The sequence below is a fragment of the Triturus cristatus genome, chromosome 3_1 (assembly GCF_964204655.1).
Source record: "Triturus cristatus chromosome 3_1, aTriCri1.1, whole genome shotgun sequence".
NCBI classification, from domain to species: Eukaryota; Metazoa; Chordata; class Amphibia; order Caudata; family Salamandridae; genus Triturus; species Triturus cristatus.
The window spans coordinates 795,623,878-795,650,797 of NC_140583.1; positions in this window are offsets into that span (position 1 = coordinate 795,623,878).

The following is a 26,920-nucleotide window of genomic DNA, read 5'->3' on the forward strand; positions in this document are numbered from 1 at the left end:
CTCTGAGTGCCCCTCAACATAAACACTGCCGCATGTCATACCGCGAGGAATGCGGCTAATTGACTCTCAGGAAGATGGCCCAGTCATTTCCTTTCACATTGTGCTGATTACAGCAGTGGGTGAGATGAGAGGTCAAGTGTCCCCACAGCCCCCACTCCCACCGCTCCACAATGACTGCATGAAACATGACCATGCTGCCGGTGGGGGCGCCACGCTCCATTACCCCCAGGTCCCTCCGTCCTCGACACCGTCAGTGACAAATGAGATTTACTATCTCAATGACAGACAAAAGAACGAAGGAATGCTGGACCTACCCCTCCCCCTCCCACTGGGAGTACTTAAGGAGTACCGTCCCAGCATTCCTCCTGTTCTTTTTTCTGTCTTACTGACAGTGTGGACGCGGCAGGAGCTGGACGCTCCTGCCTTCTTCTGGACTTACTTGGGGGCTGCTGGTTCTCATTCCAGGTTCCGGCGGACCTCCGTGGATGTCCTCTCCCCCCCTGCCGGGCTTGGGGGGAGTGGCGCGGGCTTCTTCATGTCTCTGGGCCTCGCGGCGGTGTAATACCGCGTTGGCTTTCTCCTTGCCCGATGGCCGCCCCTCCTGGCCTGCCGGGCTTGCTAGGGGGCGCGGCCGAGCTGCTCCGATTGGTTGTGGCTCCTTCCTCTTCCGGGTTTTCGTCTTGCCTGACTTCCGGTTTAGGGCTTTGAGGACGGAAGTCAGGCGCCTCGAGGTTCCCGGCTGGAGGTGGCTCGTTAAAACGAGCAGAGGGGGTGAGTACCGCATAGCGGTTGTTATTTCCTTGTGTTTTGGCGGTGGTTGGTGTGTTGTTGGCGATGGGGAAACATTCCAGAAAGCGTCATCACAGGGAGAGGTCTTCCTCTTCTTCTAGTGATCCCGTCGCAAGTGCCCTGCTCCTGTTTCTTCGGACTCCAGTGGCGATGAGTCTGCGTGGTTGGGGGATGAAGAGTTGAAAGGGAAATATGTGGACAAGGATGCTATGGCTGGTATTTTGCAGCATGTTAAGGAGAACATGGGGTTCCCTGACGGGGACGCGCCTAGTACCTCTAGGGGCCCTTTGTTGCGACAGTTTCAGAGTGCTGCCACTGTCGATGTGCCTGTCCATCCCTTCATCAAAGATGTTTTGAAACGCGAGTGGGCTGATCCTGATCGCATCCTGATTCCGCGATTCATGGCGAAACTCTATCCTCTGCAGGATATGGCTACTGAACTGCCTGATTCGATTCCTATTGATTCTTTTGTGGCGAGTTTGGTGGGGCGTACTTCCCTTGCTGAGGACGCTGTGCTGAAAGATCCGGTTGACAAGAAGGCGGATGTGGCGCTCCGTAAGGTGTATTCTGGTTCCCACCTGGCCTTGAGGGCGGGCATCTACGGGACTTATGTGTCGCAGTCCCTGTTGTCTGACCTGAAGTCTCTCTATCAGTCGATGGATAATGCCACGGACTGTTCTGGTTTGCTTGAGCAGATTGAGCGTCAGGTGGAGCTGCTGTCTGATGTCTCCTTTGACGTTGTGCGTGCTTCTGCTCTGTCCGGGGGGGCTTGTGTGGCTGCCCGTCGCAGTCTTGTCCTTAAGGACTGGAAGACGGACTCTGCGCAGAAAGCATGCGCTTTGAGGTTGCCCTTTCAGGGTACAATGTTGTTTGGGGGGGAGTTGGAGGCGAAATTGCACAAGTTATTTAAGGAAAAGAAGCATTCTTCTTCTTTTAAAGTCTCCTCTACTGCTCCTGTCACTTCTAAACCCAAATCTTTCTTTCGCCCTACTTCTCGTAGGCAGTTTGTGAGAGGCCAGGGTAGGTTTGCTTCTGGCCGTGGTCGGGACCGTAAGGCTAAGTCCCCTCCTCCTGCCAAGCCACGTTCCTGACTCTTTGGCGGTGGTTCCCGGGTTGTTGGTTGGAGGGCGGCTGCGCTTCTTCCTGGATGCCTGGGTTCAGTCTTGTTCCGACGTCTGGGTGTTGGACGTGATTCGCCAGGGTTATGTTCTGGAGTTTACGGCTACTCCTCCAGACTCGGGTGTTCGGCCAACTCCTTGGCCTTCGAGTCGTGTGAAGCGGTCTCATCTTTCTCTCGGGATTCTGGACCTTCTTCGGAAGGGTGCCATTCAGGAGGTTCCCCCGTTGGAGACGGGGTTGGGTTTCTATTCCCTGGTCTTTCTGGTTCCAAAGAACACGGGGGGTTTCCGCTTGATTTTGGATCTGCGGGTGATGAACAAATGGGTGGCCAAGATTCCTTTCCGCATGGAGACCTTGCAGAGGGTGATTCCGTTGGTGCTGCCAGGTCACTTCATGTGTACCCTCGATCTTCAGGATGCGTATTATCATGTCTCGGTCCATCCTCGGTCCCGCAGGTTTCTGCGGTTTTGTGTTCAGGGGCGTCATTACCAGTTCATGGTATTGCCCTTCGGTCTCCGGTCGGCGCCACGGGTGTTTACGAAGGTGGTGGCGCCTTTGGTCGCGTGGCTTCATCTCCAAGGGGTGATGGTGTACCCCTATTTAGACGACTGGTTGATCCATGCTCCATCTCGGGTCCTGTTGCTGGAGGCCAGGGAGGTGGTGTGCTCGGCGTTGCGGGCCCATGGGTTTCTGATCAACTTGCCCAAATGTCAGCTGACGCCGTCGCAGGACATGGTTTTCATTGGGGCCCGCTTCCGTTCGGATCTGAACCGTGTGTTCCTCCCCGAGCCTCGGGTTGTGACGTTGGTGTCCCTTGCTCGTCGTTTCCGGGTGGGGGGTGCTTTTCCGGTACGCCTTTGGTTGCGTCTTATGGGTCTGATGGCGGCGACAGTTTTTACGGTGGCCTGGGCACGTTTTCATCTGCGCCCCCTTTGGGTGTACCTCCTGTCTCTCTGGGATCCCCTGTCCCGCGACTTGGATGTTCTTATTCCTGTGTCTCCGGTGGTCCTCCCGGTTCTTCTTTGGTGGTCTGTGAGGGATCATCTGTCTTCGGGTCTGCCCCTGCAGTCTGCTCCTTCTCTGGTCTTGACGTCGGATGCCAGCGCCTTGGGTTGGGGGGCGACCTTGGGGTCTCGTTCCCTTCAGGGTCGTTGGTCCCTCCTGGAGAGCCGCCGGTCGTCCAACTGGAGAGAGCTCACGGCGGTGTCCCGAGCTGTGATGGGTTTTCGGGATCTGTTGCTCGGTCGGAACGTGTTGGTGCGGTCCGACAATATGGTAACGGTGGCTTATCTGAATCATCAAGGGGGGATTCGTTCGGCTTCCTTGAATGCGATAGTGGTGCCCCTGTTTTGTTGGGCGGAGGGCCATCTGCTGTCTCTGACGGCGGTTCATCTTCGGGGAGTGGACAACTTTGTGGCGGATGCCCTGAGTCGGTGCTTTCCGGATTCTCTGGAGTTGTCTCTCACCCCGGTTGCGTTTCGGCTTGTGTGCGGGAGGTTTGGGCGTCCCTTTCTGGACCTCTTTGCCTCCCGGCACAATGCTCAGCTCCCTCGGTTCTGCTCCCGGTTTCTGCAGGAGGGTTGCTGGGGGGTGGACGCTCTGTCTCTCCCGTGGCCTTCGCGTCTCCTCTATGCCTTCCCCCCCCTGGCTCTGGTTCCCAGGTTTCTGGCCCGTTTGTGTCAGGAGGATCGGGTGGTGGTGGCGGTCCTGCCGTTTTGGCCTCGGAGGTCTTGGTTTCCGACGGTGCGTCTTTTGGCGGTGCAGGGTCCCTGGTTTCTTCCCCTGTCTCCGTCTCCGCTTCGATCTTCCCCGTGCCTGTCGCTTCTCCGGTTGCGGTTGTCGGTGTGGAAGTTGAGAGGCAGGGTTGGAGACGGCGCGGTTTCCCAGAACATTTAGCGGTGGCTCTTCAGCGTTCCCGGCGGCCTTCTACCCTTAAGGCTTATGATAGGCATTGGGGTAATTTTGATCGTTGGTGTTCGGCGTTGGGGGTCTCCCCTTTGTTCTGTTCCTTGCAGGTTGTCCTTCAATTTTTGTGGGAGGGTTTCGAGAAGGGTTTGGCTGTGTCTACTCTGCGGGCCCAGTGGGCCGCTGTTCGGGCTTTTCGTTCCCCGTGGGGGAATCTTTCGGATATTGAGGACTTGGTTTCTCGTCTTCTCCGCAGTTTTTCTGTTTCTCGGCCTGTTCCTCGTCCTTCTTTTCCCCTGTGGGATTTGCCTTTGGTCCTTCGGGTTTTGATCGGTCCTCCTTTTGAGCCTTTGGATGTGGTGGATTTAAAATTTCTCACTCTCAAGGTGGTTTTCCTGGTGGCTGTCACCTCTGCTCGTCGTCTTGGGGAGTTGGGTGCCTTGATGGCGCGGCCTCCTTTTCTTTCCTTCACGGAGGGGGGTGTGGTGCTCCGACTGGATTCTTCTTTTGTGCCGAAGGTTTCTTCGCAATTTCACAGGTGTCAGGAGTTGGTCTTACCTGCCCTGGGCTCTGTTTTGGATTCTCCTGGGGGTCCCCAGTGGTCTTTGTTGGATGTGTGCAGGGCTTTGCGCATTTATCTGGACCGTACGGCGGTTTTTCGCAAGTCGGACTCCCTTTTTGTCTCCTTTGGTGCGGCTTCGCTTGGGAGTAAGGCTTCTTCTGTGTCCATCGGCCGTTGGCTGAAGCAAGTCATTTCCTTGGCCTACTCTCTGTCTGGTTCTCCTCCTCCTTTGGGGGTTCAGGGTCGTTCTACGAGAGGGGTGGCTGCTTCTTGGGCGGAGGTTCAGGGTGTCCCTCTCTCTGAGATTTGTAGGGCTGCCACGTGGGCCTCTTCCAATACTTTTATCAGGCATTATCGCCTCCTCAATCTGTTGGGGGATGATGGAGGTTTTGCTTTGGGGGTGTTGAGCTCTGTTCGCTCCTAAATGTTTTTTTCTACTTTGTTTCCAATAAATCTCTGGGTTTGTTTGCTATCCTGGTGGTTTGTTGTGTTTTCTGGTATGAATGCCGGGGTTTGCTTTGGTATTTCTCATTTGTCACTGACGGTGTCGAGGACGGAGGGACCTGGGGGTAATGTCCTATTACTTACCGGTAATCTTCATTACTCCGGGTCCCGTAGTCCTCGACACCGTCATGACTTCCCTCCCTCCCTCCCTGTCTGCCGGCCTTCATTGGGGCTTGGTATTTCAGGAGGAATGCTGGGACGGTACTCCTTAAGTACTCCCAGTGGGAGGGGGAGGGGTAGGTCCAGCATTCCTTCGTTCTTTTGTCTGTCATTGAGATAGTAAATCTCATTTGTCACTGACGGTGTCGAGGACTACGGGACCCGGAGTAATGAAGATTACCGGTAAGTAATAGGACATTTTCAAGCTCGTCTGGGGTGTGATTTTGGGAAGAAGGGAAAGAGTTCAGGAGGTGGCAGTCTGGCAGAAACTTTATTTCAATGCAAGCAACTACAAAGTCATGGCCTTTAGTCACAAGAACTCCGCCCATTCCCCCAGGTCACCCAAGATGCACTATAAATGCTTAGAGATGGTCAAACAGAGCAGTGACTTTGGAGTAAATATATGTGGAGATTTCAAATGGCTGAACTATGTCACAGGGCCCTGGGAAGAGCTAGAGGTATGTTGAAGTGCACAGGGAAAGATAGAACCAAGAGAAAAAAGAAAGTGTGCTACCATTATACAGATTTAATCAGGTGTTTTGTTGAGTGTTACATTCCCTCAGTCAGTCAAATAAATGTATTTCAGCCAGCGCCATAAAAGTTTCCATCATAAAACAAGAAATATAGCAGCATACATCTGATTTAAACATAAGTACCACGATATATCATTGACAATTAAAACAAGCATGTCCCACACATTACTAAAAAAACAAATTCCAGTGTATCACAACAATAAAACACTGCTAAATCAAATTCATTTGATGACAGACCTTCTTTTTGCCCACATCAAACCCAAACATTTGACTTCCCCACAGGCAAATAAAGTGCAAGAATATGTTCTCAGTATCCTCAGTGCAAAAGAATGACTAGCTGTGCCCAGAAGTCTACATAAGCAGAGCGAAGCTGGGCATATGCCGGGCACACAGAAAACGAATGAGGAACTGACTCAAAGTGATCAGTGCAGAAGGGGTATACTGCCGAGCCAGATCCAGACCGGGTTACAGTGAGCGACCTAAGGAGAAGTGTCCCCACTCTAAACTGATGGAAGAGCTTCCTGTCCACTGGGATTGTAATCAAGTCCCAGTAATTCTCTAGGCCATGCACAGTGTTAAAAATTAGGAGGTCCACTGTCAATGAAGAGCCTACAACTTTATGCTCCTCCCTATATAATGTGTGAGCCCAATATAGTTTTTTCAATGCATCTTTGGAAGGAAAAGGGGCTGCAGTCGAGTATTGCCAGCAGTCACCAAGGCCTAAAGAAGTCAGCAAATGTTTTATGGAACTCAACCACGGGATCTTATTAGATCTGTCCGCTTTGATTATGTCTTGCAAAGCAGCAGCATAGTGTCCTAGCTCTGGGTTGGTTCGTAGTCTAAGCCAGAATAAGAAAAGGTGTAAGGAGGCCTTTAGGGCTACCTTTTTAACACCCATGTCCAAATAAGTAAAGATAATGACTCTCCCTGGTGAATGTCTGGTTAGATGATTATATCTTAAAGAATTTGAATGGGAGGAGCTCTTGTGAGAGCTTCGATTGGTATTTCCTGGTCCCTCAACACAGGGTTTGCAGAGATCCCGGGATCTTTGTCACGTTTTGAAATCCGTGAATTAGTTTCCAAATCTGCAAAAACAGGGAGCCCCTACAAACATGGAGGAGAAGTCTATTAGCTGACATGAAAGCTCATGGAAGAAATTTGTAGCTAGAAATCTCTATCAGATGAACAAGTTACTTACCTTACGTAATGCTGTTCCACCTCACAAAGGTCTACTTGCTGCCCAGTCACAAATGCAGCCAATTCAAAACTCCTCAAGCACACATACAAAGCCGTACAAAACACTGGTCCACCATATTTCAACAATCGCATACACTTTCACTAGCTTGACAGACACCTACACTCAGCCTCATTCCTTTTCGCACATATCCTGCATTCACAAGAGCAGTACAAGAGGCTGTTGGTTTACATACATCGCTCCAAAAGCATGAAATGGCCTCCTACAACACATCAGAGACTTGTCTTCACTTCTTGAGTTTCACAAGAAACTGAAGTCCTGGCTCTTCGAATTACTCTGAGAGGACACTCAATGATGCATCTGCTCAAGCGCCTGGATACGCTCACGGGTGATAAATGCGCTATACAAATAGACATAACATTTACGAGCTCCTGGGGCATTGGATTATAATCTACACACAACCGGTTGTACTGCTGCTTATTGCTAAATTTCTTAGCATTGCTTTCATCTCTGCTTCAAAAATCATTTGGATCTACTTTTTTTCACATAGATTGGGAATTGTTGGAAATGGGGTCTCTAGTTGGCAGAGGTTTGCACCCTGTCCAAGTAAGGCCCACCACCCTAGTCTGGGTAAATCGGATACACACCATAAATTAACCTGTGCTCAGCCTCTGGTAGCTTGGCACAGAGCAGTCAGGCTTAATTTAAGATGCAATGTATAAAGTATTTGTGTTATATTTTAATTACAGTAACTCAATGAAAACACCACAAAAAGACTCCACACAGATTTAGAAAAATAGTGAATATTTATCTCAATAAAAGAAGACCAAACAGCCAAAAATCCAATCAGTAGAAGTCAAGATACACATTTTTAAAGAATAAATGTAAAAACAGTGCTTTGAAGTCAATAGTGCTAAAGGTTACTTGAGGTCGTGCTAGATCGAGGTAAATCTGAAAAGTGAAGCCGACTGGGATGGAGTGCGGGTCGGAATGAGTTCCAAACAGTTCCCACTGAAGTTTTACCTCCTCAAGTTGAGCGAGGTGTCCTGTTCGGCGGAGGACCACGGAGCAAGAAGATTGCTTGGCGTCACCGTTGCGAGCTGCACTACTGCAGTGCAAAGAGACGATCTTGTGCTCGCATATGCTGAGCCTTCGTGCGAGCAACGCGTTTCAGAGCGTACAGGTCTGTTCGCATTCACAAAGTGCGTAAAAGCTTGATTGAAAGAGCTGCGGTGCAGGAATCCCAACTTCTCCTCGCCTACGATTCCTTCGTTGAGTTGCCAGTGGGTGAGTTAACCATTTCACCCTCGCTGTCTCACCCCTACCTACGAGTGCTCATTAGCACGGAAATTAGTTTACTCTGGTTTCTTCTATCCTTTCTCCCCAGACTGGTGCTCCAGTTCCTTGGCCTCACGCAGTCATTCCTCTACGCTGCCTTACACACAAGGACCCAAATTTATTCTTGATCTATTCTTGAACCCCCCAGTCCACCTCTCCTCGTGTGCTACTGGTAGGCTGCCTTGCCCCGACCTCCACATTCCTTTTTCTCCCGTTCTCCTCCCCCAGTGTGCCCCCTGCCCCTAGTCGCCCTGATCCGATCCTTTCCTTTTCCATACTACAAATTTGGCCACCTGGTCCTGAAGATGATCATGATTTACTAGGATCGAAACGCCGTTGACCAGTTTACCAGTGCAATTTATGACACACACTCAACTTTGGTTCACAGAATTGCTCTAAACCCTGATTAATTACCTAAAATAATCATTGTGTTGAACCAATTATTTTGTATATATTCTATATCACTTTATGACTTCGCGCCTATCGCTGTGTTCCTCACTTGTCACTTGCGCCATCACCTTTTTGTCACGAGCCCAACGTGCACCAAGTTCCTTAGGGTTGCCTCTGTATTTATGCCAACAGTGCTGATATAACTGTCATGTATAATTTGTGTTTCAAATATATGATGCTATGAGCACATTCAACAAATAACTTGGAGTCTCCCCTTTTTTGTTTCCTTCCTGTAATGTAATGTCCTGTAATGTCTTGTACATACATATATATTAGTTTCTATTAAATCCGGTTGAGACATTGTTGCTAGCTTTCTCGTACTCACCCAGATCTCAACCTGGTCTATGGGTTATACTCCTGTGGTTTTTTGCTATATTGTGAGCAGCTACTGAGCTGCGAGAGTAGGCTCCTTGTGTGGCCATTACCTTAAACCATTTAATTTGGTTTGTTCAGTTAGAAATTTCTCCAAACCGAACATGTCTAGGGAGACTCCCACTTATACAGAAGACTATATCCAACGCATCTTCAATGATCCGTCCTTACTCTCTGCCCCTGGGCCCTTCACTTCCACCACCCCAACTACCAATACCTCAAATATCCTACTTGACAGGCTAGAGAAATTAAAGAAAAAAACAAATCAGAACGACCCTACACGCCCGCATGCTCACAGAGTATCTAAAATCAGGCATTATCCCACTAGGTCTACAAATCCCTAACATACCAGCAATCTTCATCCAAGATTCCAAGTTTCGGACAGGCTTCAGTCACTTGGCCACCACCTGTTCCCAACACTGGATGGTGTTGGGTATTGACACCGCTATCGAACACAGTCAGAAAGAACTGGAGGAAATTGCCGAAATTGAGAAACTTATACTAGAGGACAGCTCTATACCAGAAGCAAAAAATCTTTTGGACAAGATCAACGCCACCATTGTCACTTTCAACATGTTTGAATTGAACAAAAAAATCACCAAAATCCAGAAAGATATTAAATACTGCAACGTAGAAAAGACCTATCCCTACCTGAAAGACGAATTTTACAACACACCCTACAACCCCCCTAGAACCCGCAACTGGGGTATATTTCGCAATAACCAACAAATTACATTCTCCGATTCCTCCAACACATCCATTGTAGCCTCAGACACCAACGACGGACCAAGCACCTCTAGGAATACCAACAGACCAGCTCCCTTGTTAGCACCGGGTTTTTTAGAACAAGGCCGTGGACGCGGCTAGAACCGGGCCCGAGCACGCAACAACTACCAATATCAATACTCCGGAGAAAGGCAAACCAGAAACAAGTTTTACCGATGGGGCCCACAACAGTGACAACAACCACGCATTCCAACAGTGACTCCATCCCCGACATGGATCCTACCACTATCAGCGCCAACCCTAATTCACAACTGATACCCATATTCAACCTTTCTAATCACATTCTCTCCATTGATGAGACTAAACTCCTCAGCAGAGGCCTTAGCTTCGTTCCTACTGAACGCAGTAATTTCTTCGAACTCCAAACTCAACTTCTACAGTTCTTTCGACGCATTAGACTACAGCAATTTTTTGCAGGTAAGCCTGAATCCAACTACTCCAACAGACCACGTATTCACCCGCCATCCACCTTCAACCCACCCTCAACAGCCATGCCTCCTGAGATACTCTCTTTCGAACGTCTGGTCCTGCGCGAGGTCATGGATCCCCAAAAACAATTAGAATATGTCCCTTACAATTTACCTCTAACAGAAAAACAAGCACTTCTCAGCCTCAAAGAAAGAACAGACTTAATTATAAAACCGACAGACAAGGGTGGCGGGATCGTTGTCATGGACAGCGACAAGTACGATCTTGAGATTAAAAGACAACTATCAAACGCTCTACACTACCGCAAACTCACCAGAGATCCCTTGCCTGATCTGAAAACCAAGATCCAACGCGTCACAAGTGAAGCTCAAGCCAAGAACATTATCTCAGCTAAAGAATTTGCCTTTCTCAACAACCTACACCCCCAGACACCTGTGATCTACGTCTTACCCAAGGTCCACAAGGACAGCAATAATTCACCTGGGCGTCTGATTGTATCCGGCTGCGGTTCCATCCTGGAGCCACTAGGAAAATATATTGATGCAGTCATCAAAGAATTTGTTCCGTTGACTGATACCTTCATACATGACGGTATGGATCTTATCAAAACTATCGAAGACAGACCTTATGATATAGACACTGAACTTATGGCTGGACAGGACATAGAGTCCTTATACACGAACATTCCTCATGATGAGGGCCTCACAGTCATTAAAGAACTACTCGAAGACAGACCTAGATCAACCTTGATCCCCACAGATTTCATCATGGATCTACTACACTTCGCCCTGGAGAACAATTACTTTCTCTACCAAGATCCGTTCTACTTACAAATCAAGGGGATCTCCATGGGAGCTTGTTTTGCCCCGAATTTCGCTATCCTTTTTGTACATAATCTGGAAAAAAGTACACACATACTGACCCCGATCAACCCATGCAGGACACAAATTTCCCTCTGGCGACGTTACATAGATGACGTTCTCCTTTTCTGGAAAGGTACTCCTGACACATTGAACTCTTTTGTTCTCTGGTTGAATCAATCTCAACCTCACCTAAAGTTTACCTCAGACTATAAATCAAATGACTTACCATTCCTGGACATCACCATCCATGTGGATGAAGGCAAAATTGGAACCATGCTGTACCGAAAACCCACAGAACGAAATACTCTACTCCATTACTCTAGTTACCACCCACGCGACCTGAGAGATGGTCTACCATATGGCCAATTTTTGCGCATTCGCAGAAATTACAAATGGCGAAAGGATTACTTCAGGGAGTCGGACATCCTCCACCACAAATTGATTTCCAGAGGCTATCCACCACGATTGATCTCACGCGCCTGCAAAAGTGCATGGTACTGCCACCGAGACCTCCTCCTCACACCCCAGCCGAAAAAGATGAATTCTAGAATCCCGCTTGTGACCAAATTCAGCCCCTGCAGTAACCACGTCAAGAAGATCATCAAACGTAACTGGACAATACTGATAACTCATAAGTCCTTTCAGGAACCCCCACTCTTCTCATACCAACAAGGTGATAACCTGGCCAATCACCTGGTCCATGCCATTACTTGGCCCACCAAACCACTGCAGCAAAACTCCATCACCGCTACCTGGGGTCTACCACCATTGATCGGCCACTACAGATGCCAAACGTGTAGCGTCTGTGACCTCACCTCCAACACCAAGGAATTCAGGACCAACAACAAATCATACACATTGAAAACTTTTACCAACTGCCGTTCCCAGAATGTGATCTACGCAATCCAGTGCATATGCAACCTTACATACATCGGTCAGACTACCCAAATGATCAAGCAAAGAATCATACAACATAAGAGCAGAATACACTGCAAAGTTCTGACAGCCCCCTTGGTGGCACACTACCTTGAAAAGAACCACAGTGAACTGGACATTACTTGGAAGGTGAATGACCAACCTCTGCTTCCCCTCAGAGGTGGCAATCTCCAGACTTTATTGAACAAGAGTGAATGCAAATGGTTCACACACTGTAACTCAGTGAACCAGGGCCTGAACACGATTGACGAGTGAAACAGCACCATTCAGGTGTGATCCCTGTTCCCCACTGTATCTGTGATCCTTCACCATTTCTTCTCCTGTACACTGTCCGCCCTGCTAAAACCCTAGCCACTCTACACGTGAACACATGAGATTGTCTCTTCAACATGACATGGTTTTTAGTTGTAATGTTTTATTTACGCAATTATATACTGTTGAACTGTTTGCGTCGATTGTTGGATCTCACTTGTCTGCTAATTTCATGTCACAGCCAAGCTGCCTCTAAATTCACCAACTTTGCTTTATAAATGTTCTATTCATTTATTTTTCATCATTGTTATTTTAATTCCATTTCGTATTTCTAGACTGCTGATACAACCATGTGTACCTAGCAGACGCTAGACTAAAAGTAACTTTCCATTTCACTCCGCAATATGGTAGATTGCACCTTGTAAATATTATATTTATGCTGTATTTATTACCTTAATTTTGACTGATAACTATTTCGCAACACTCACACGTTTTCCCTACAGATACCATTACTCAGAGTAGCTCTTCCCTTTCCTCATGACGTCTAACTCATGGTTGAGTTGTAATGTTTTATTTACGCAATTATATACTGTTGAACTGTTTGCGTCGATTGTTGGATCTCACTTGTCTGCTAATTTCATGTCACAGCCAAGCTGCCTCTAAATTCACCAACTTTGCTTTATAAATGTTCTATTCATTTATTTTTCATCATTGTTATTTTAATTCCATTTCGTATTTCTAGACTGCTGATACAACCATGTGTACCTAGCAGACGCTAGACTAAAAGTAACTTTCCATTTCACTCCGCAATATGGTAGATTGCACCTTGTAAATATTATATTTATGCTGTATTTATTACCTTAATTTTGACTGATAACTATTTCGCAACACTCACACGTTTTCCCTACAGATACCATTACTCAGAGTAGCTCTTCCCTTTCCTCATGACGTCTAACTCATGGTTGACTAGCGTCCTTGACAACGCCCCACCCACCCCCTTCGCAACCAATCCGGAAGCGGTTACGATCGACTGACGCGCTCCCCGGAAATGCTAGACTCATTTAACTAATCTGTCCGCCACACACTTACAAGACACCGGATGACACCGCACACGATTGTGGCGGCCTGGAGATACTCGTTGACCCATCTCTTAATGGATTTATTCTATCTCGCCTCCACATACATCAAGGTAAGCAGCGGCAGCACTCGAGCCCTGCAACCTTTTACTCTCCCTCCTTATCGCCCGCATTCACGCTCAGACGCCTTCTACCTCCCCAGGATTCAACGCCTGTTGTCATTGCAGTGGATCGGGGATCCAACCCTGCATCTCGCTTACGATTCCTTCGTTGAGTTGCCAGTGGGTGAGCTAACCATTTCACCCCTGCTGTCTCACCCCTACTTACGTGTGCTCATTAGCACGGAAGTTAGTTTACTCTGGTTTCTTCCTTCGTTTCTCCCCAGACTGCGCGCTCCAGTTCCTTTGCCACACACAGACATGCCTCTACGCTGCCTTACACACAAGGACCCACATTTATTCTTGATCTATTCTTGAACCCCCCAGTCCACCTCCCCTCGTGTGCTACAGGTAGGCTGCCTTGCCCCGACCTCCACATTCCTTTTTCTCCCGTTCTCCTCCCCCAGTGTGCCCCCTGCCCCTAGTCGCCCTGATTCTTTCCTTTCCTTTTCCATACAGCACCTACAAATTTGTCTACCTGGTCCTGAAGATGATCCTGATTTACTAGGATCAAAACGCCGTCGACCAGTTTACAAGTGCAATTTATGGCACACACTCAACTTTGGTTCACAAAATTGCTCTAAACCCTGATTAATTACCTAAAATAATCATTGTGTTGAACCAATTATTTTGTATATATTCTATATCACTTTATCACTTCGCGCCTATCGCTGTGTTCCTCACTTGTCACTTGCGCCGTCACCTTTTTGTCACGAGCACAACGTGCACCAAGTTCCTTAGGGTTGCCTCTGCATTTATGCCAACAGTGCTGATATAATTGTCATGTATAATTTGTGTTTCAAATATATGATGCCATTAGCACTTTCAACAAATCACTTGGAGTCTCCCCTTTTTTGTTTCTTTCCTGTAATGTCTTGTACATACATATATATTAGTTTCTATTAAATCCGGTTGAGACATTGTTGCTAGGTTTCTCGTATTCACCCAGATCTCAACCTGGTCTATGAGTTATACTCCTGTGTTTTTTACTACGAGGACTACAGGGGCATCTCAGGCAAGGGCAGGAGTCACAGATGGCAGATCCCAGAAGAAGATGGAGGACGTCTTTTATATCCTTGAGACTTCCAGGAGCAGGAGACGAGTCAGCAAGCCCTTGGAGCTACCCTGGGTTCAAGTGGATGGGTCTAGGCCTTAGGGCAAGATCAGCAGGCAGCGGGGCAGCTCAGTAAAGCAGAGAAGCAGTTCCTTGGAACAGTCAGTCACAGCAAAGTGGCAATCTTTACAGCACAGCAGTCTTCACTCCAGCAGAGTTCTTCCCCCAGTCCAGTAGTGTACTGATTTGATAGGGCCAGAGCCCTGGGGGCAGATTTATATTTGACTTGCGCCTCATTTACGCCGCCGTTGCGTCACTTTTGTGACGCAGCAGCGGCGCAAATCCTGCGCCATGGTGCGGGGTATTTACAACGTGACGCATCTGGGAGATGCGTCACGTTGTAAAGCCCTGCGCCACATGTAGGCGTTCCAGGGCAGGTGGGGGCGTTCCAGCGCAGGAACGCCTCCTAAAAGTGGCTGAGTGAAATCTACAAGATTTCACTCAGTCACTTTTGAGCCCATGCTGCGTCAAAACCCTGCGCCTGCTTGAAGCAGGCGTAAGGATTGACGCAGCATTGTGCAGATAGGGCCCCCCAGAGCATTGCTGGAGCTGCGTCGCGCTTGCGACGCAACTCCAGCAATGCGCCACTTTTACGGCACAGATGCGTGACGCATCTGTGCCGTTTTTGCCCCATGGTGCGCCGCATTATAAATGCGGCGCATCCATGGTGGCGGAGCTGGGGCGCAAAATAACTGGCGCATCCCTGCTGATATGCAGGGATGCGTCAGTTCTTATAAATATGCCCCCTGGTACTTATACCCAAAAGTGCATTTGATGTAAGGGGTGACTTCAAAAGAGTTATCTGTAGTGCACAAGGATCCCTTTCACTCCAGCCCTGGCTTCAGACTACCAGTTAAGGGTAAATCAGCCCTTTTTGTGAGGGCAGGACGCAACCTATTTAGATGTAAGTGTGAGCCACCTCTCCCTCTTCCTGCTCAGGATGACTATCAGTATGTAGATGAATGCAGATGTATCACCTGTCACACCCAGCCTTTCCTGTGTTGTGGCTGTCTAGAGAATATGCTCAAAATGTGGCTGTCACCCATCCCAGACGTGTATTGGAGGCAGGCTGCAGGCACACAGAGCAAAGTTAAGAGCAGAGAAATGTCCACTTTCTAAAAGTGGCATTTCTAAAATGGTATGTAAAATCCAGCGTTACCACTAAAGAGGATTTATCACCACCATTCCAAAGATGTTAAACATGAAGTAGCTACGCCTTTTCAATCAGGAATTGCTACTTGTGTGGGTGATACAACCAGTGCTGCAGACCCACTAGTACCATTTAGATTACAGACTGTGGGTACATGGTATAACACTTTACAAGGGACTTACAGGTAAACTAAATATGCCAATCAGGTTTACACCAATGTCAACATGTTTTAGGGGAGAAGCACATGCACTTTAGCACTGGTTAGCAGCTATGTTCCCTGTAAGGTGCGCGCCTGCGTACCTTACACTTTCACAGTGCCCAGCACCTCTGCATGAGTGCACATCGATTACGGGCATGGAGAGAAAGACTTACCCAGCTACTCATTTCAAAAGAATGCAGTAGCGTGGAACAAAGTTTTCTCTTGCGTGCGCTGCAAAAGGGGAACCCAGTTAAAAAGAAATTTTGCTGGGGTCCCATCAGTATTCTGATGGGACTTCTCTGGATGGCAGTGTCAGTCTTAAATAAATAAATAAAATATGCTAATGCATTTAATACTGTTTAATACATTTAAGTAGCATGGAGTGCAGTGGGTTTGAGTAGCTTGTTTCAGAGTAGAGTGAAGTGGAGTACAGTGGTGCAAGGTAGAGTACAGTGGTGCAGGGTAGAGAGTAGTTTCATAGAGTAGTGGCTTAGAGTGAAGTGGCATAGAGTATAGTGGCACAGCATGGATTGCAGTGCCGTAGAATGTAGTAGAGTGGCGCAGAGTGGAGAAGAATTGCATAAAATGCAGTGGAATAGAGTGCAGTGGCATAGAGTAGATTGTTTCGGAGTGCACTGGCATGGAGTGGTGCAGCGTTGAGTGGAGTGGCATAGAGTTGTGGTGTAGAGTGCAGTGTTATAAAGTGCATTGGCATAGAGTGGAGTGGTGCAGAGTGGAGTAGCCTAGACTGGAGTAGTGTAGAGTGCAGTGGTGAAGAGTGCAGTGGTGCATAGTAGAGTGAGGTAGAGTGCACTGACATAGAGTAGAGAGGCATAGAGTGAAGTGGCATAGAGTGCTGTGTCAGAGTGTAGAGTGCAGTGGTGTATTGGCATAAAGTGCAGTGGCATAGAGTACAGTGGTGCAGAGTAGAGTGGCGCAGAGTAGAATGGCATAGAATAGAGTGGCATAGAGTTCAGTAGCACAGACTGCAGTGATGCAGTGAAACAGAGTGGAGTGTCATAGAGTGCAGTGGTGTAGAGTAGAGTGATGTAAAGTGCATTGGTGTAGAGTGCAGTGACATACAGTAGTGCACAGTAAAGTGATCTAGGCTATAGTGGCATACAGTGCAGTGGTGCAGAGCAGATTGGCTTAAAGTGCAGTGGCGTAGAGTGTATTGGTTTTGAATAAAGTGCTGTAGAGTGCAGTGGAGTAGAGAGGAGTGGTGTAGAGTGGAGTAGGGCAAAGTGGAATAGAGTGGCATAGATTGTAGTGGAATAGAGTAGATTGTTTCAGAGTAGAGTGAAGTGGAGTACAGTGGTGCAAGGTAGAGTACAGTGGTGCAGGGTAGAGAGTAGTTTCATAGAGTAGTGGCTTAGAGTGAAGTGGCATAGAGTATAGTGGCACAGCATGGATTGCAGTGCCGTAGAATGGAATAGAGTGGCGCAGAGTGGAGAAGAATTGCATAAAATGCAGTGGAATAGAGTGCAGTGGCATAGAGTAGATTGTTTCGGAGTGCACTGGCATGGAGTGGTGCAGGGTTGAGTGGAGTGGCATAGAGTTGTGGTGTAGAGTGCAGTGTTACAAAGTGCATTGGCATAGAGTGGAGTGGTGCAGAGGGGAGTAGCCTAGACTGGAGTAGTGTAGAGTGCAGTGGTGAAGAGTGCAGTGGTGCATAGTAGAGTGAGGTAGAGTGCACTGACATAGAGTAGAGAGGCATAGAGTGAAGTGGCATAGAGTGCTGTGTCAGAGGGCAGAGTGCAGTGGTGTATTGGCGTAAAGTGCAGTGGCATAGAGTACAGTGGTGCAGAGTAGAGTGGCGCAGAGTAGAATGGCATAGAATAGAGTGGCATAGAGTTCAGTAGCACAGACTGCAATGTTGCAGTGAAGCAGAGTAGAGTGTCATAGAGTGCAACGGTGTAGAGTAGAGTGATGTAAAGTGCATTGGTGTAGAGTGCAGTGACATACAGTAGTGTACAGTAAAGTGATCTAGGCTATAGTGGCGTACAGTGCAGTGGTGCAGAGCAGATTGGCATAGAGTGCAGTGGCGTAGAGTGTATTGGTTTTGAATAAAGTGCTGTAGAGTGCAGTGGAGTAGAGATGAGTGGTGTAGAGTGGAGTAGGGCAAAGTGGAATAGAGTGGCATAGATTGTAGTGGAATAGAGTAGATTGTTTCAGAGTAGAGTGAAGTGGCGTAGAGTGTAGTGGTGTAGAGTAGATTAGAGTGGCTTAGAGGGGATTGTTGTAAGTGAATTGGCGTAGAGTGAAATGATTCGGAGTTCACAAAGAGTGGCACCAAGTAGAGTTGAAGAGTGCAGTGTTGCAGAGTATACTGTCATAGAGTGCAGTGTTGTTCAGTAGAAAGTCATGGAGTGCAGTGGTGTAGAGCAGAGTGGTGTCGAGTAGAGTGGCGCAAAGTAGAGTGGCAAACAGAGCAGTGGCATAGAGAACAGTGGTGCAAAGTAGAATAGAGTGACATAAAGTGCAGTGACAGAGTACAATGGCATAGAGTGCAGTTGTGTAGAGTATAGTGGCATAGAGTGCTTTAGTTTTGTGTAAAGTGGTGTGGAGTGCATTGGCATAGAGTGCAGTGGCATAGAGTGGTGCAGAGTAGAGTGGAGTGGCGCTGAGCGCAGTGGTGCCAAGTGCAGTGGCATACAGTAGATTGTTTCAGAGTAGAGTGCAGTGATGCACAGTAGATTGGCATAGAGGAGATTGGCATATACTGTACTGGCGTACAGTGGAGTGTAACAGAGTAGATTGCATTAGCATAGAGTCCAGTGGCATAAAGTGCAGTGTTGCAGAGTAGGGTGGCATAGAGTGGAGTGGCTTGGAGTGGCGTAGAGTGTAGGGACGAAAAGTGCAGTGGTGCATAATACAGTAGTGTTGGGTAGAGTCCATTGGAATAGAGTAGAGTGGAATGGTGTAGAGTAGCGAGGCATAGAGTGGATTGGTGCAGAGAAGAGTGTGTTGGTGCAGTGTGGAGTGGTGTAGTGTGGAGTGATAAAAAAGTAGAGTGTAGTGGCATGGAGTGATGCAAAGTAGAGAGCATGAGGTGCCTGCCACACGGTTCAGGGCTTTATAGGAACTCCCATTTCTCTATGGAGGCTTGTACTGTGGCCGGTTTCTGACTGCCGCACAAGCTCCCAAATGAAAATGGGAGTTTGCGACCACACCATGTGCGGTTGCATCGTAATTACGGTTTCGGACCACCAACCTGAGGTCGGTCGGTTCCGAAACCACAGAGATCTTGGTCAGAGGCAAACACGACCGACATCATAATCAGGCCTATGTGTCTTGCTTTTTTTAATTTGAAAAATGGTAACTGAACTCCGAGCTTGCATTGGTAATGATTTTGTGGATTAATACATGCACCATGTTTTGAATATTCACTGAATATTACTTTGTTATTTCTACATGCATACGGTCTGCAGATAATTCTTAAAAATCTTTAAAGATTTTTTTCTGAAAAAGCAGACCCAATGCAACAACAATGGCTCAGTTTATATTACTCCTTGAGGTACTTCATGTTTTGTTTCTTTTACTCCTGAATATTTTATTGCCAAAAATTAACAATGCAAAATAAATAATGGATAATAACTGGATCCCTCCTTGCGCGTCGGATCCAGTCACGGCCGACTCCAACATTAACAACTGGCTATCCGCCTCCCTTGATACTCTGATTCCGAAAAAGAGAGTCCAAAAGAGGGAGAAACGGGTTGGCTCGGCTCCGTGGTACTCGGTTGAACTACGCACCCTCAGGAAAGGATGTAAAAGGATGGAGAGGCTATGGAGGAAGAACTGGGACGATCATAGGAGAAAAGAATATCGCGCTGCAATGAGGGGCTACAAGTCAGCTGTACGATGTGCGAAAGCTCTTTTCTTTGAAGATCGGATTAAATCCGCTTCCAGCTCCTCCAGGGAAAGCTTTAGAGTGCTTAGAGAACTGCTCAAAGTTCCGGAGCCGGTTGCTATGCATGATAAACAAAAGAGCTCGGAACTTGCGGAGTTCTTTAACACGAAAATAGAGAAAATTCTAATCTCTCTTCCCCAGCCCAGGTTATCGCAGGACCACGGCAAACGAACTGGGGGAACTCAGGATAGAGCTAGCGCTCCCGGCCTGGACATCTTCGGCCCAGTGTTAATGAGCGACGTCATCAAAACTCTATCGCTGATTAAAAGTGGCTCCCCCATGGACCCGGTCCCCATGAAGTTTCTTAAACAGGCAACAGCGGCCATTGCAGCCCCTGTGACTGATCTAATGAATGCCTCTTTCATCCAGGGCCTGGTTCCACCCACTTGGAAAATGGCAGTTGTTAGGGCTCTATTAAAAAAATCCAATTTGGATCATACGGTCCTTTCGAATTATAGACCTATTTCATTGCTGCCGGGCCTTGGCAAAGTCGCTGAGCGACTGGCCAACAAGCAGCTGTCGGCCTTTTTGGAGCTGAATGGTCTCCTCCAGCCATCCCAAACTGGATTTCGCCCGGGTCAGGGCACCGACACAGCTTTAGTGGCAGTCGTGGATGAGGCCAGACGGATCCTAGACACAGGAGGATCAGTGGCAGTGATCCTCCTGGACCTCAGCGCAGCATTTGACACCGTGAGCCATCAGTTGCTGATACAGCGGCTGGCTGAGGTCGGGGTGTCTGGGATGGCTCTGCAGTGGTTGAGTTCCTTCCTATCGGATCGAACGTACCAGGTCTGGGATGGATCGGAGAGATCTAAATCAATCCCCCTCCAGTGTGGAGTGCCACAGGGCTCCTCGTTGAGCCCTACATTGTTCAATGTTTATATGGCCCCGCTGGAGGGTGTAGTCTCCCCCTATAACATCAAAATCGTCAGTTATGCTGACGATACGCAGCTAGTCGTTTCTTTGTCCCATCTGGCCGACAACCCGGACATTTTGAAGTCCTGTCTTGTGGATGTTCACACTTGGATGGGAGAGTCCTCCCTCAAACTAAACGGCTCAAAAACGGAACTACTGCTGCTGGGGAGTAAATCTACCCTCCTTCCCCCTCTCAGCTGGCCTGGTTGTATGGGTGAACCCCCTGCCCCCAAGGAAGCTATTAAGAGCCTTGGAGTCTGGTTAGAACCGGACCTGTCACTCCGTACCCACGCCAAGAAAACAGCAGGAGTGTGTTATGCCTTACTTAGGTCGGCTCGGAAAATCTTCCCTCTTCTCCCGTTAGCATCAAGGAAGTTGCTGATTCAGGGTCTCATAACATCTCGACTTGATTATAGCAATGCTATTTTCTTGGGCGCCCCTGAATCCACCTTTAAGATCCTGCAACAGGTCCAAAACGCGGCGGCAAGGCTGCTCATGGACATTCCGAGGATGCAATCTGCGAAGCCGGCACTAAAGGCATTGCATTGGCTCCCTGTGCGGGAGAGAGTGACTTTTAAGGCACTTTGCTTGGCTCATAAAATCCTTTTAGGGAAAGGTCCCCTCATCCTAAAGAATCTTGTCACGGCTTATAAAGCAAGCAGAACGCTGCGCTCAGAGAAGCAACACCTCCTATCTGTTCCTAGAGTAAAAAAGGCCCGCACTGGGGGAAGAAGATTCTCCTTTAATACAGCAAAGCTCTGGAACTCGCTCCCGCTTAAACTACGCGCTGAGACCTGTACACTGCGCTTCCGCAAAGGTCTTAAAACCTTTTTATTCCCTGGATAACGTTCCATTGCTGTTTTCCATCTTGGATTGGATGTTTGTCGGAAAGCGCCGGGATGCCCAAGGGTAGCTGCGCGCTATATAAGATTTTAAATAATAATAATTTTAAATAATAAATAATAATTTAGGGGTATGATGTCATGCCTGTGAAATACTGGTTTTAAACCCATTACTGATATGGTATTAGGGTTACGATTTGCAATCTAAAAACATTGATTTTTGCAAGTTGATGGTACTATAGCACTCCTAATTTGCAACTCATAAAGTTCAAAGATGCTTTCTATCCAAACCTGCTACCACTGGCAAACGATGGGCTTGTCTGTGGCCACCAGGAACTGGGTAGATGTCTGCCAGTAATAGCCTGAAACTAGTTGTGAAAACACAATCTTTTATTCCTATTTTTTTAATGTTAATGTTCTCTTGTACCTGTATATCACAGCGTCCACTGATGCATTGTATAATCAAATGTGGATGTTGGTCTCATTTTAATTTGGAGTGCTCTTTATCCTCAATATGCGTGCTGGGTATCATGACTCAAGTCGACCTAGAAGTAATTTAATTTGAGGTAGAACATTTGCACGTTTGATGCATCTCGTAATAAAGTGTAGCCTTGATTTCAATCTTGACAACCAGAAGAGTGATTTTTGGAAATTAATGAATTCAGGCAATGTATTCATGCATTTGTATCTTAGCTTCTTCCAATAACAGCAGGGAATTTTGGAGGGTAGTAAATTCTCCTTATTTTAAGAATAACTTAGTGAAAACGTTGGATTCCCATATAGATGAAGACACATGGGTAGATCATTTTGAAGGCATTTTTGGGAGTAAGAATTTGTCATGGGACTATACTCCTGTCCCCTTGGAACCTTCGAGTAGCCCTCTACTCTTTAACCTGGATGAGGTGAGAATTTCACTGGCTAAGTGTAGACGTGCTAAAGCTCCAGGTCCAGATGGGGTCCCTATTGAACACCAAGAGCTGTGGGCCACCCTGTTAACCTTAATATTTAACGAAATCTCTTAAAAAGGACCACTCCAATCATGGAAACCAAGTGTCATTGTCCCCATACACGATAAAAGGGTGACAAATCTAACCCCCAAAATTATCGCCCAATTTCTCTTCTGGCCTGTATTGGTAAATTGTTGGGTCGTGTCCTATTAAACAGACTGGAGGACTGGGCGAGGGAAACAAACATATAGATGCCAACCCAGTACGGCTTCCAGAAGGGTAGAGGCACTATTGATCAATGTCTGAATCTGAGCTTGACCATTGCCAAGTACACTGTAGCAATCGGAGGACATACTTACATGTCTTTCATGGATTTAACAGCAGGCTTTGACTGTGTAAACCATGTGAAGTTATGGTCTATAATGATGGAGATGGGTATTGATCCTCCGTTGATCAATTTAATTTGTGAAATGTACCCACAGGTAATGGCATGTGTGTGCAATGGGATGGATGGTGAATGCACAAGACCCTTTAAAATCTTGAGAGGGGTCAGACAAGGCTGTGTCCTTGCCCCATTCCTGTTTTCGTTATACACTAACAGAGTGGAAGCTGCCTTAATAGAATCCGTGGCAGATGTCCCATCCCTCCCGTCAACATCCCTCCCCATCCTGGCTTATGCGGACGATGCCATCCTAATAGCTAGGACGGGAGTAGCACTACAACATCTAATAAATGCCTATGTGGGTTATATGTCATCTTTGAACTTAAAGGTCAACGAGACTAAAACCTTTGTTGTGGTAGCAGGAGTCCCCCCCGCCACTCCCCCACCAAAAAGGATTCCTTCTTTTTATATTGGAACTAGGAAACTAGCGATAGTGGAGACTTTCTCCTATTTGGGACTTTTACTTTATAGTAAAGAAACCTGGCTGCCCATGGTGGGCTGCAGGGCTCTAACTATGGAAAGAACCTTGGTTGCAATCTTCAGTTTCATTAAGAAACTTGGGAACAAGACCATAGCTAATATAAAATTATTTATAACTGAAAAACCATTTCAGCCACAACATATGGGGCAGGATGTGGGGAATGGCCCCAATAGAATGCATCTAGAAGATAGAGAACGGCTTTTTAAAAAGGATCACCTTTCTCCCTCTTTCTTTTTCCAACTATGTCTGCCACCTGGAGCTGGACTTACCGTAAATAACGGGTGCGGTGAGACTAGCCCGATTATGGTATGGCACTCAATTTGGAGGAGAAATACAGGGGACCTCAACCAGGCGATAATACAAAACTGTCTCTCGTTAGACCAGGGACATAAAATTGCCTGGTTACAATATGTTGAAACAATTTTGCACTCTCTAGGTGTCCCAGAACTGTTTTCCAACCCAAGTTCTTTTTACCAATTCCCTAAAAAGAAACTTAAGGCACTATTTCTAGCCAAGGCAGCCAATGCTAGGGAAGAAACTCATCGTGCAAAAACTGTAACAAAACTATACCACCAAATCCCATCCTTAATGGATGGTGATTTTTCATATCTGGAGGGAGTAAGAAATTTCTAGCATAGGTTTGTCCTTTTAAGATTCCGCACAAATCTAATTCCATTGATGCTAAGTTTCCCAGGAAAAAAGTACTCCTTAAGTGAGTTGCTCCCATGTCCATGTGATAATTTATCTGTGCAATGTGATCTCCACCTCTTTTTCTTCTGTCACTTTTATAAACTATAGAGATGTAGATATATTTTATCACTTTTAAGGCTGCACAATTTTAAACAATGTTATATTGCCATGTTGTTTCTGAAGAAACTCCATGACCCCTATCTTTGTTTCTGCGTAGCCTCTGTCTTGTGGGCCTGCCTGCACATGAGGCGTCTTTTATAAGGGAGAAATGTGTGGAATTTAGCCTCTTGTCTATTAGAGCATGTAATGGTATTGGTGAAATTCATGTGATTAAGTTTTACCATGTCAAATGTATGTAAATAGTCATTTTGTTTTGCAATGTAGACATATTATTCTTAACTATTATCTATTTATTAGTCAATTTGTTTAGCTATGTGGTTGAAGATTGTTGCTTGATGAATGACTGCATTTCCAGCTTTTAGCATTAAGATAAATCTTTGAATTCTTGTTTACAATACACATTATAGGTTATTTTGCATGGGCTGTTACGGGTCTTTTAAAAATGCTGATTTTATTAACTTCTTTTTAAAGATTGATTACCTTGTATGTGTATACTTTCATGATCTATATTTATTAATTAGATCGAATAAAGTTGATTGGATTGGTATCTAAGCTTCAAGGACATCTCACATTTTCTCAATGGGAAGACCATGCCAACTTTTCATTAGATATGTGTCATTGAAGTAACATTTTATTCAGGTGTCTACGCTCCATTGACTTGTATTGAGCTAAAAATGGAGAAAAAAAAATAATTCAAATTTGAATGCATTTTAGCATTAGCTACTCCATCTGGCCATTTTACATGCTCTGGTCGATTGAAATTACAATTGCCTCCTGATTATTTGCTGTATTGCTAGGGTGACCAGTTCGGGCGACCCAAAAACCGGGACATTTCGCAAAAATAGAGAAAGGACTACAAATTTACATCAATAAAGTGGCAAAGAATGACAGCCCTCATCCTCATAGAAACACAGAAGAAGCACTAAGAAAATAAATAAAATGTAATTTGTAAAACCAGCATGATACCTGGTAATTAAATTGTTTACTCATAACAGCTGCTTACTAGCCCTGCTTTGGAACACCTAAAAAGTGCCTCTCACTGTTTTCAGTTTACCCTCTCAAAAAAACGGGACATGAGCCACTTTTACCGAAATCTGCAGGGACAACTGTTGAAAACCCAGCACGGTCCTGGTAAATCCGGGACGCCTGGTCACCCTATGTGTTGCTCGCAATTTTTGCATTAAACGCATATCAGACTTTGGAACTTCCCAGCGTGTTGTGTTTCCTTTTAACACTTATCTGCTTTGCCCACTACCTTTCTTGCAGTATCACTGACCAATAGGAAAAGTACATGGTCAGTACCCTTGCTCTCTGCTCGGTGCTCTTGCTCGATGCTGTTACACTATGAAATAAACTCAGAGACACCAGACTGGCCTGAGATCCCCCACATTATCCGTTAAGGCCAACATTGCCAAAGGTACCTTGGTTATGCTTCTTAGACATGATGACAATTTGAATAGATGCGGTTGCTGTATAAAACATTCGATCTCCCAAAGTGCTGCATTGAAGTTTGTCCACCTCCTTTATTCATTTTTCTGAGCCCTCCCAGATTTCTAGACCGGCGCTGGCTGAAGGATTGAGATACCCATTCAACGTAATGCAGTGGCGTAGCTAGAACTTCTGGCGCCCGGGGCTATCCCTCAGATTGCCGCCCATGGCAGGTAGTGAGGGGGTGGGGGGATGCTGGGTAAAAAGAATGCCGAGCACTTGAAAGAGGTCCAAGAGACACGTGGTATAACTGCTAATAGTTACCTCTATCATGCAAGTTACATGCACATACATGACACGGGCCAAGGCTACACAGTTGAATACACCGGCAGTACAGACACATACAATTGATGGACGGATTTCAGAACAAATCAAAACATTCACCCCCAGTCAAGAGATCTGGGTTAAATCCATCATTCCTTTGCTCACCGCGCCACACCAGTTTAGACTTGTCATATGCAAATCAAGACTGATTTGCATATGGCTGGGTTCAAACTGGAATGGCATATGGAGCAAAAAAACGAAGGATTTAGGCCCAGATCTCTGTACTAGGGTTCATGTATGACATTGTTCTGTATTCTGTCCATCAATTGTTCTTTTTGCAATAATAATATATTAGTACAGAGGCATCAAGGTTGACTTGTTTGTAAACCTCTAGCATATTTAACCCAAAATATGACCAGAGTCCTATATGCGGTGGCAATGTGTTGGTCTGAATAGATGTTATTACACCCTAAACGTATAACTCCTTGGGTGGATATCTCAGCATATAAAACAGAGAAGTAGTAGAGGTAGAGGTCTCTGCACATAGGTTTGTGAATTGCATTTTGTAGTATGTGAGTAGTACTACTGTACTGCTTCTAAACTTAAAGGTTCTACTAAATGCAGTTTCTAAATTGTGCTCGAACACTCTCTGATGTCTTGCCAATTTGCCACTACGGAGAGGAGCCATATTGGGTTGTGCCTGCTCTCCTTTGATTTTTGCCCTAACGTGGGACCCATTTGCAAAAGAGATGGGGAAAGGATTTGGGGTTGAAGGACTTTTACGGACAAAAGCCTGTTGCATCGCAATATGCTAATCACATACTCGTTTAGTCCTGGACAGGTATTGCCTGCTGTCTTCTGGCAGATTGAGGAATTAGATTTAACCAGATTAGCATGTAAGTAAATTTCTTTGACACGTTAAAGGCGCACCT